The following is a 12718-nucleotide window of genomic DNA, read 5'->3' as shown; positions in this document are numbered from 1 at the left end:
TTTCATATTAACCTTGTTCTTTTTCACCATAACTAGTTCAACTGACTCAAATGAACTAGTTAAAGAGTTGTTCAATTGCTATGAGATTTTATGTAACTACACAAGACACAATTGAAACAAAGATGATTCGATTCGATTGAATCAGCTCACAAAATTTATAGCCACGGTTTGCGTAAAGCATTCCTTAGTAATTTAAGTTTCATGTTCAGAGAACATCTTTATATCATAACCTCCTAAGATCATAAACAAGTTCGCGGACTTAAGACAACCGGTGGAGTTTTCCAAACTCAGCAGAAAATCTCGGCAAACAGACTTTCGCCAGTTCACGGACTTACACGCAAACGAGTTTTTGGAAAATCCCAGTAGAAATTCTCGGTACAAGAACTTCCGTCAGTTTGCGGACTGAGTTCGCGGACTTGGCAAAGCCAATTCCTCCGGTTTCTCTCAATCAACAAAGTTCGAAAACTTCGGATTAAGGAATACATGGTTATGTAATCTAAACTCTCATTCCAATCATTGAGACATTCTCAGAGGACATTATATAACCGTTATTCACAAACCGTTTCGCGTCAGAGCAATTCTCAAAGTAATTGAAACTTTTCATGACTTTCGTCACTAGGTGAAGATAAACTTGATCAAAGCGAAACGCTTTACCAACACATGATTTCGAGATATAGATAGGCGAGATATACTCGGCTCGAAATATCAAATGTGTATGATCCAGTCTATATAGCATACGACTTTTGTCTCATAAGAAGTAGAAGATAGAAGAGATAGACTTTTGAGTGATAGATAAGTTCAAGTCTCCACATACCTTTTTGTTGATGAAGTTCCACGGTTCCTTGAGTAGATCTTCGTCGTTGTATGATGAATCACCATGAAGTCCTTGAGCTCAACTACACTTTTCTATCCTAGTCCGAGACTTATCTATGTAGGCTAGAAATAAAGACTCAGTTTTGATCACTAACATTGAAAAACATGCTTGAGATAGCAACACATGCGAGGTCGACCGATCTATGCTCTTACAGTCTCCCCCTTTGTCAATTTTAGTGACAAAACTATTAATACATATGGAATACAAAAAAGATAAACTTTAGTGGCTCCTATTCCATAGTCTAATCTTCAACGTTCCCTGAAATCTCCGTCCTTCCAAGTACTCCAATGATCCCAAAGGTTGTAAGTTTAGCATCACTGTTGTTGAAGATCCGTAGCTATAACAATGACAGAAATCGAGATTTTCGATCATTATTATACATTGTCATAGTATTATTATGTAACATCAAAGTCCAATTGTATCACGACTTTAACAATAATACTATGGTGATATGTATCACTCCCCCTTAGTCAATACTCCATCTCGATCATGGAAACCACTCCGCCTTACACAATGATCCGAAAACCATATGTATTTGTAGCGTGAACTACAATATTTCTCCCCCTTTTTGTCAATAAAATTGGCAAAGGTACAAGAACGGGATCATAATGAAATTTCCACAAGAGACATTTCATAGACTAAAAGGAAAAATACATACCAACTTAATTTAGACGCAATCATAAAGACGAAGCTAAATGCATTCATCAAGGAGTTTTAAGATACAAGATACAAGATAACCCCTATAAAATTCCACAGCCGCACACCCACAAGATATTACCATTAAGCACAAGTTCAAAAGGATTCTCCCCCATTTGATGTCATTCCCGAAATAACAACAAGAGCGACCTTAATTTCGAAAGAAAAGAAGGATTTTGAAGCACAAAAGAGAAAAAAAAAAGACAACAATCCTACAGAAACTGAACTTGGAACGTACCTACTGGAGTTTCAGACTCAATTGCCCAAAAGATAAGAATAAGTATAGGGGCAAGAGTCATCGAAACGATTTAATGAACCAAAAACAACACCAATAGACTGACGCAAGTGTTGAAAAGTTGCAGTATCTAAGGGTTTGGTGAGAATATCAGCCAATTGTTGTTCGGAAGGCACAAATTCCATACCAATGATACCATTTCCATAAAGATCACGAATAAAATGGTATCTTATATCAATGTGCTTTGTTCTTAAGTGCTCAACGGGATTCTCAGTAATTCGAATCGCACTGGAGTTATCACAAAAGATCTTCATTATTCCAGTATCAACTCCATAATCAGCAAGCATTTGTTTCATCCATAGGAGTTGAGTACAACATGATCTGGCAGCAATGTATTCTGCTTCACATGTAGACAGGGATTGAGAGTTTTGCTTCTTTCTATGCCACGCTACAAGATTGAGACCCACATAATAGAAGCCCCCTGATGTACTTTCTGTCTTCTACACATCCTTCCCAATCAGCATCAGAATAATCAGAAAGGTCAGTAGTAGTATCAAAAGTGTACGAAAGACCATACCCAACAGTGTGATTTATATATCGTATGATTCTTTTTGCAGCTACAAGTTGAGATTCTCTTGGATCCGCCTGAAACCTGGCACAACAACCAACACTGAAGGAAATATCAGGTCTAGTAGTTGTAAGATACAAAAGGCTACCTATAATGGATCGATATAGTTTTTGATCCACTTTTGCTCCTTTCTCATCCCTGTGTAATTTACCAGTAGTAGGCATGGGAGTCAGCTTAAGAGACGACTTATCCAGACCTAATCTTGACACAAGATTTCGTGCGTACTTCTCCTGGGATAAGTAAATCCCCTCCTTATGTTGTTGAATCTGTAATCCTAAGAAGTATCTTAATTCACCAACATTGCTCATTTCAAATTCTTTAGCAAGAGATACTTGAAAGTCTTTTGCGAATTTTTCAGAAGTTGATCCGTAGATGATATCATCTACATAGATTTGAGAAATTACAACATCTTTCCCACTCCATTTGGTAAACAATGTTTTATCAGCTCCTCCTCTTGAAAATCCTTTTCCAATAAGAGAGGTAGTAAGTTTCTCAAACTAGGGCTCTTGGTGCTTGCTTCAATCCTTATAATGCCTTTTTGAGCTTCAGCACATGATCTGGGAAATCAGGATTTTCGAATCCCTTAGGTTGAGCAACAAAGACTTCCTCATTTAGAATTTCATTCAGGAACGCTGATTTTATGTCCATCTGAAACAACTTAACCTTGAGAAAGCAGTCATGGGACAATAAAAGTCGATTGGACTCAAGACGTCCCACAGGAGCAAAGGTTTCGTCAAAATAAATTCCTTCAATCTGTGAATATCCTTGAGCGACAAGTCTAGCTTTATTTCTGACAATTGTACCAAATTCATCAGACTTGTTCTTGAATATCCATTTGGTACCGACAATATTGACATTTGGAGGACAAGGTACACGTTCCCAGACATCTTGTCTTTCAAATTGATTTAACTCTTCATGCATCGCATTGACCCAAAAAGGATCTTTCAGAGCTTCATAAATATTTCTTGGTTCCACCTGCGAAAGATAACAACCAAAATTGCATATATTTTGAAGTTTACCCCTTGTTTTGGCTGTAGAATCCCTTCCCCCAATGATATTGTTGGGGTCGTGATTCCTTTGAACCCATAGATGTCGTGGAGGGACACGTTCTTATTCATCAGGAATGGTTTGATCAGTGCTCTTCTCCTCGTCACTAGAAATGTTAGGATCGGTAACAGTTGGGATAACTTCAACTGATTCTGGAATTTCTTTGACTTTCTCAATTGTCTCTGTTGGAGGCAACTCAGCAGGAGAACTATCTTGACGAAAATTACTAACGTTGTCGATGATAACATTAGCAAATTCCATCATGACTTGTGTTCTGAGATTAAAAACTCGAAAACCACGACTATCAGACGCATAGCCAAGAAAGATACCTTCTTCACTTTTGGTGTCGAATTTCCCTCTTTGTTCTCGATCTTTCAGAATATATCACTTACTTCTAAACACCCTGAGATAGTGTAGGTTGGGTTTCCTTCCATACCATAACTCATAAGGAGTGTTAAGGGTTTTAGACCGCAAATACACAGGTTAATCAAGTAACATAGTGTAAAGACAGCTTCTCCCCAAAATCTTAAAGGTAAGTTTTTGTTGTGGAGCATTACCCTTGCCATTTCCTGGATGTTCCTATTCTTTCTTTCAGCAACTCCATTAGCTTGAGGAGTAATCGGTGGTGAGTATTGTTGAATGATCCCCAGTTCGTCACAGAATTCAAATACCTTGGTGTCTTTGAATTCAGTGCCACGATCGCTTCTAATTTTCTTTAGTTTGCAACCTTGTTCGTTCTGGATTCTTTTAACAATAATCTTGAATTCACCAAGGGTTTCATTCTTATGGGATATGAATGCAACCCAAGTAAATATGGTGTAATCATCTACCATAACTAAAGCATACTTCTTACCGGCAACCGTGGGTTGTTGAATTGGTCCGAAGAGATCCATATGAATTAAATCAAGTGGAGATTTAGTGAGGATATCTCGAGATGATTTGTGGTGAAATTTTGTTTGCTTACCCTTTTGACAGGCACCACATACACCTTCAATCTTTGTATTGATTTTGGGAATGCCTCTAACAAGTTCTTTGTTAATGATCTTAGTTAGAAGGCGATAATTGATGTGACCAAAAAGCTCACGCCAAAGATGTGTAGATTCCACCTTAGTCAAATTGCAGTGGTTGCTAAACTGAGTATCAAGAAGATAATAGTTGTTTTTACCACAAGTTCCTTGGAAAATCACTTTCCCAGATTTGTCAACAATGTCACATCCATTCGCATTGAAGATAACTCGATGACCCTTGTTGCAAATTTGACTAATAGAAAGAAGATTAGCAGTCATACCTTTAACGTATACCACATCATGGATTTCTGGAATACCAGGTAGCTTGATCGTTCCCTTTTTGCTGATGTAGCAACAACTTTCATCTCCGAACGTTACAGGTCCTCCTTCATAGTCAATAGACGAAACAAACCACGTAAGTTCTACTGTCATGTGCCGACTACATCCACTATCAAGAAACCATTGAAAGGGAGATGTAGATCTTAAAGCAAAGGCACCCATACTACTAGTACTTCTCGATTTAGAGTTTCCTGGTAGTGTTGTATGAGCTTTTAGAGAATCATACAGTTGTTTAGCTTTCTTACAAAGATTACTTGCAACGTTAAGACTCTTTTGAAAATACATACATGCTTGCTGTATATGATCGGATATATCACAACATGATCCTATGCTTTGAAGATTGTCTGACTGGTTCCTTGTCATATCAGTTTTCTCAACATCCTGACGTTGATTACTATCTGACTTATGACATTTTTTGAGAGAGGAACAACTGAGATTTTTCAAATTCTCAGGGAGTATTTCCAGATATCAAATCCTTAAGAACTCCAATTTCTGCAACAAGACCACGGTTGATCCGGATTTGTTCATCCAACCCTTTTTGAAGAGACATCAGTTTGTCAGACCTTTTCTTGCGGGGGTGTTTTTTTACACCTGGTGAAGCGTCGATTGAGACTTTACGGTCCATATAGTCAGATCGCCACAAACACAAAATTTTGAGGTCTTTAACGTGTTTTCCTGCTCTGATACCAATTGAAAAAGCGGGGGTCTAACAATACCACCCAATATTTCGCTTAGCAATCTGTATGAACTAACTCCGAAATACTTTGCTAGAGAATCAACTAGACAGTCAGACTCAATCCAGATAAAAGTATCTCAAGGAGTTAATATCTCTCTCTTGATTTGATTTTTACTCAAGCTAAAATCAATAGAGAGTCTTTATCAAATACAAGGAATAACTTGGACGGTACCAAAGACCAATGTCCAAGGATCAATCAATATCAATCAACAACCAAAGGTTGGATCTCCAATTGATGATCACGAACGCACAACCTGTATTATTTCAATTATATAAAATATAATGCGGAAAAGAAATAACACAGATACCAGAAGCTTTGTTAACGAGGAAACCGCAAATGCAGAAAAACCCCGGGACCTAGTCCAGATTGAATACACATTGTATTAAGCCGCTATAGACACTAGCCTACTCCAAGCTAACTTCGGACTGGACTATAGTTGAACCCCAATCAGTCTCTCACCGATCCAAGGTACAGTTGTACTCCTACGCCTCTGATCCCAGCAGGATACTGCGCACTTGATTCCCTTAGCTGATCTCACCCACAACCAAGAGTTGCTGCAACCCAAAATCGCACACTTGATAATAAACAAATCTGTCTCACACAGAAAAGTCTATCAAAGGATAAATCTGTATCTCACATATAAACCCTAGGTTTTTGTTCCGTCTTAAGATATAAAATCAAGGTGAACATGAACCAATTGATAATCCGGTCTTATACTCCCGAAGAACAACCTAGATTAATCAATCACCTCTCTACAATCTTTCCTGACTACACAGGCGGTTTGTCGAGGAATCACAAACAGTGAGACGAAGATGTTTGTGACTTCTTTATCTTGCCTATCGGAGAACTCTCATGATCTCAAGCCAATCAAATATTGTACTCGTACGATAGAAGATGCAAGATCAGATAACACAACTACGATAAACGTAGTATCGGCCTGGCTTCACAAACCCAATGAAGTTTTTAAGTCGTGAACCTGGTTTTAGAGAAGAAAACCAAAGGTTGAAGGAGAATCGACTCTAGCGAGCGGACTAGTATCACACAGACGTGTGGGGATTTTTTTTGCACAATGCTAGATGTCTCCTTTATATAGTCTTAAAATCAGGGTTTTGCCTTAGTTACAAAGCAATCAATATTCACCGTTAGATGAAAACCTGATTTAGATTCAAGCTAATATTTCTCAACCGTGAGATTGAAAAATTAGCTTGTCATACACACTTGGGTAGACGTTCACTGGGTTTGTGAAAACCATGCCCAAACGTGTACGTGTATGTTGGTTCAACATAGTAACCCAAAAGGTTAACCATATGAGCATTTCATATTAACCTTGTTCTTCTTCACCATAACTAGTTCAATTGACTCAAATGAACTAGTTAAAGAGTTGTTCAATTGCTATGAGATCTTATGTAACTACACAAGACACAATTGAAACAAAGATGATTCGATTCGATTGAATCGGCTCATGAAATTTATAGCCATAGTTTGCATAAAGCATTCCTTAGTAATTTAAGTTTCATGTTCAGAGCACATATTTAGATCATAACATCTTAAGCTCACAAACAAGATCGCGGACTTAAGACAACCGGTGGAGTTTTCCAAACTCAGCAGAAAATCTCAACAAAGAGACTTTCGCCAGTTCGCGTACTTACACGCAAATGAGTTTTTGTAAAATCCCAGCAGAAATTCTCGTTACAAGAACTTCCGTCAATTCGCGGACTTGGCAAAGCCAATTCCTCCGGTTTCTCTGAATCAACAAAGCTAGAAAACTTCGGATTAAGGAATACATGGTTATGTAATCTAAACTCACATTCCAATCATTGATACATTCTCAGATGACGTTATATAACCGTTATTCACAGACCGTTTCGCGTCAGAGCAATTCACAAAGTAATTGAAACTTTTCATGACTTTCGTCACTAGGTGAAGATAAACTTGATCAAAGCGAAACGCTTTACCAACACATGATTTCGAGATATAGATAGGCGTGATATACTCGACTCGAAATATCAAATGTGTATGATCCAGTCTATATAGCATACGACTTTTGTCTCATAAGAAGTAGGAGATAAAAGAGATAAACTTTTGAGTGATAGATAAGTTCAAGTCTCCACATACCTTTTTTTTGATGAAGTTCCACGGTTCCTTGAGTAGATCTTCGTCGTTGTATGATGAATTTCCATGAAGTCCTTGAGCTCAACTACACTTTTCTATCCTAGTCTGAGACTTAGCTATGTAGGCTAGAAATCAAGACTCATAGTTTTGATTACTAACATTGACAAACATGCTTGAGATAGCAGCGCATGCGAGGTCGACCGAGCTATGCTCTAACAGACTGATTCAACTCAGTCAGATGATCTAAGTCAGATAAGTCAGCTTTACTGGCTGGGATGACTAACAGTCATATTTCTACTGCAACACAAAAACAGAAAAAGACTCAAATGATGCAGTTATAACTTCTCTTGCCAAGATACATAGTTTAATTATCTCTTAATTGATTCAAATAAAATATTATATTTCCATGACTCCATGAACAACAACTTCATTACATCTATAAGTTCAGCTCAACACACATAGCATCCATTAACTGCAAATAATACAGTTCACCACATCACCATAGTTCAGCCATCTTCATATCTCAATATCAATATTGCCACTATCTTCAATCCCTTCAGTTCAACAATTCCACTACCATTTCAGAAGTTACAACCTTAACAACATCTCAATCTTGCACACCCCCTTAACCTTCAACACTCAACTTGAATCTCCACCACTTCCATAACTGTCACAACAACAACCACGCTATTCCTCTACTGACACAACCCAAACATCCTTATTGTTCTTTTACCTAATCCACACCCCACCAGTTACATCTTCCCTGCAATTTCAGTAACACAAAACCATTCTCTTCCACTTCAATTCTGCAGATAAACTTCACCACCAGTTATACATCTTCAACATCAATCTAATTTACAAGCCAACAATCCTAAATAACTAGTTCCATATCAACTGAACTCCGAGCTTCATAAGCATCACCAGTTCAACAACAGACCACCAACAACATCATCATTTACTCCCATATCTTCCCAATTGCAGTTAAACTCATCTAAACTACTAACACTACTAAACCGCAACTGCAACCCTGGAGCTCTCAATTACAATCACTATCCAGTCCATTGAACTTATAATGCATCCATACAACCATTCCAACATTATAACTTATTCTTGGTCTGATTCCAACTACAACCCAAGCTTCATCCGCAGCTGCACCTATGATTGACACACTTTTGTGTATAAATTGTCCTCAGTTTTCTGTATTGCACTAGTACACAGAGACCCTTTTGACACGCCAAATTGGCGTGTCCATAGGGGTTTTGTCACGCCACTTCGGTTTGGACTAGGCGTGACTTCTGCTTGCGTGGTTTTAGGTAACATGGCATGGTTTTAGGTAGCTTATAGCCACGCCAGAGCCATATAGGCGTTGCTATATAGGGTCCCAAAAACTTAAGTACTGGTACTCTATAGACACACGATTTATTGTTTTGGCGTGGCTATTTGGTTCACTATAGACACACAAATTTCTTTTGGCGTGGCTATTTGATTCACTATAGACACGCAAATTTCTTTTTGGCGTGGCTATTTGGTTCACTTTAGACACACAAATTGCTTGTTGGCTTGGCTATTTGGTTCACTTTAGACACGCTTATTTCTTTTGGTGTGGCTATTTGATTCACTATAGACACGCAAATTTCGTTTTGACGTGCCTATTTGGTTCACTTTAGACACGCAAATTGCTTTTGACGTAGCCATTGGTTATCCGATAGACACGCCATATAGGTTTAACGTGGTTATATGTTATGTTTTAGCCACGCCAATTTCACTTACTTTCATCCACGTGAATGCATTAGGAACCGTTGAATACCATCCACATGTAACGCTGTGAACCGTTCATTGGATATCCTATAGACACGCCCCATAGAGCGTGGCTATATGTGATATTTAGCCATGCTAATTTCCAATTACCTTGGTCCACGTAGCCGTATTATGAATCGTTGGATCTCATTTAAGATGATGCAATATTGACCGTTAAATTATATGCATCCTTCACCGTCCACATGTAATGTTGTGAGCCGTTGATTGGATATCCTATAGACACGCCCCATATAGCGTGGCTATATGTGCTATTTAGCCACGCCAATTTACAATTACCATGATCCACGTGGCCGTATTAGGAATCGTTGGATCTCATTTAAGATGATGCAATATTGACCGTTCAATTATATGCATCCTTCACCGTCCACATGTAACGTTGTGAGTCGTTCACTGATTTCCTATAGACACGCCCCAAAGAGCATGGCTATATGTGATATTTAGCCACGCCAATTTACAATTACCTTGATCCACGTGGCCGTATTAGGAATCGTCTGATCTCATTTTAGATGATGCAATATTGACCGTTAAATTATACGCATTCTACGCCGTCCACATGTAACGTTGTGAGTCATTCATTGAAGAACCTATAGACACGCCATATAGCGTGGATATATGTGATATTTTGCCACGCCAATTTACAATTACCTTCATCCACGTGGCTGTATTAGGTACCATTGGATCTCGTTTAAGATGATGCAATATTGACCGTTCAGATGTAACGTTGACCGTCCACATGTAACGTTGGGATCCGTTCATCGGAGAACCTATAGACACGCCATATAAAGTGGCTTTATATGATATTTAGTCACGCCAATTTATATCTGCTTAATGTGTCTTTATTTTATGTTTAGCCACGCCAATTAATCTCGAAACGTGTATATTACGCGTGTGACGCCTCTAAGCCGTTCAGATATGGCGCATCTAAACCATCCACCTGGCACTATCCAAATTCTCTTATATACTTTATAAATTGTGGTTAAATCTGAAATTCATATATGCCAAAAATTCATATTATTATTAATAGCACAGTAAAAAATGTTGAGCTTTGGTCTAACAGTTTGCAAAAAAAAATATTAAAGAGCATTTATCCAAAAATCATCAGTTTTTCTTCAACTTTTTTGATGGTGGTGTCTCTGCATGTAATGGATCAGGTTGTGACATTCTCGACGCGCCAAACCTTGTCTTCCTCTGTTGCCCATCTGAAACTTGGTATGCCTTCTGCACAGTTGGTGCATATAACCTTCTTTGCGCCTTTTTAGTCTTCTGAGAAAGCTTTTCAGAGGCTGCATGCATGACTCCCCGAATGTGGATTGACTACTAGGTGCTCCTCATTCAGTTTATCACTGTCCAATTTCTTCTCAAAATCTAAAACTGGTTCTGGTTGCTTATGAGGTTTTCCATGTTGTGGAGTTTCCTGCAGCAAGAGATTAAATATATATATATTCTAAATCCAAGTCGAATTCGTCTGACATATGAATTATTCGTCTGTCATATGAATTCTCAACAAGAGACAGACAAAAGTCATTTTCCCAACAATGTGATAAAGGCAACTTCACTGAAGGCCACGCCATTTTTCACAGCTGACACCTATAATAAAATCCGTAACCAAATATCAATTTTCTAATTTTACACTGGCATTCATGTTCCATTAGGTGTTAATATATTTCTATCTCGTACTTATTCTTTAATCAAACTGAATACACGATTGATTTACGTAAAACAATTTATATACTTGATTAACAAATCAAAATAGCTAAGAAACTAACCTTGTCATCAGAGATGGAACAATTATCTTTTGGCCATGCCACAAAACCATCTTTAGCTTCCCCTAATAACTTAAACTCACCACTTGGTTCCATTAACACAAATGATGGATCTATGACCTCCAGAATATTGGCAGCATAACAGCGTTCCAGAAGCTCTTGTTGATGCATTTTCTGGTTAGGCACCTTAGGAAAAATACTGCCTCTAGCAACGACGTTTCCCCTAGATCCATTCCAAAAGTCGTATTTTTCTTTCTGCGGAGATACGACATATGAACGTCATATAAAAAGAAGATGCTAGGATTAGTAATATAGATTTACGAAGAAAAAAATAATAATAAAAAAAATACTCCATTAGATGTCTTAGCCATAGGTTCTGCCATAGATGTGCACGACTTCTCTAGAGATATTGAAGGATTTGGTTGGGAATTACTGGTAGAGTTCTGCATAAGATTGGGAGACTGCTTCTTAGACCATGAATGCGAAGACACTAATGAATTGAATAGGTAACAAATATACAAGGTTCTCCAAAATATACCCTAGCATCCGTGATCCATATAGTTGCTATCATATTTCAGACATATGGTTTAAGATCATGTAACTGGTTTAAGACAACAGACTTACTAATTTTAGTTTTAATCCCGAGTATCCTCCTCGTCCTGTCCGATGTGGGAACTTGGATTGTGATATTGCCTCTGTTCCCTTCTCCGAATTTTTCTTGTAGAGGAAATAAAAATAGTTTCATTAGTATGCTGGAATAGACAATAAAAACGAAACACAAATTAGAAAAAGCAATGTGTATTCCATACCTTAAATATAGGCGATTCTAGTACATACTTAAGGTATTCGTCCCAGTCTTCTTGGTCCATTACCGTTTCGTACTTTTTGAGGAAAGTTTTTAGTTTGTCCGGTCTTTCCAGGAAGGGTTTTACATGATTATTGTATAATTTCCTTCTGAAGTCCCGCAGCTGAACATCTAGACGCTTCATGACCGCTTGCTTATATTCATGGGGTACCTCATAATGAAACTGCAATAACAACTAATTTATGTTCATCACAGACTCACAGTTCGACAAAAAAAACGACGAATTGATAACCGCATATGCATACCATAATTTCCTCCCACATATTTTGTTTTGTTGTTGCAGGGACTTCCTTCCAACATAAATGTTTTATGCCAACCATATCACGGGACAAATAGCCTAGGTAACTACTGAATTCAATTCTATGGCCACCATCAGAATCCACCTCATCATCCCATTGGTCCTCCTCTTGGGGCACGTTGTAATCATCTTCTGCCATGACAAAAGTTGTGTAGGTACGTGCATCTCAGTTAGGAATTTGAGCTTATTTTGGAAAATATTAGCTAAACCTAACAAGATAGGCTATATGTGTTACACCTCTTTTCTATTATATGAAAAGAAAACAAACATGAACTCATTAATGCATGTAACTTGAGGCT

The sequence above is a fragment of the Papaver somniferum genome, chromosome 1 (genome assembly GCF_003573695.1).
Source record: "Papaver somniferum cultivar HN1 chromosome 1, ASM357369v1, whole genome shotgun sequence".
Taxonomy (NCBI): domain Eukaryota; kingdom Viridiplantae; phylum Streptophyta; class Magnoliopsida; order Ranunculales; family Papaveraceae; genus Papaver; species Papaver somniferum.
The sequence above is the reverse complement of the archived record's forward strand: the minus strand, read 5'-3'. Positions refer to the sequence as shown.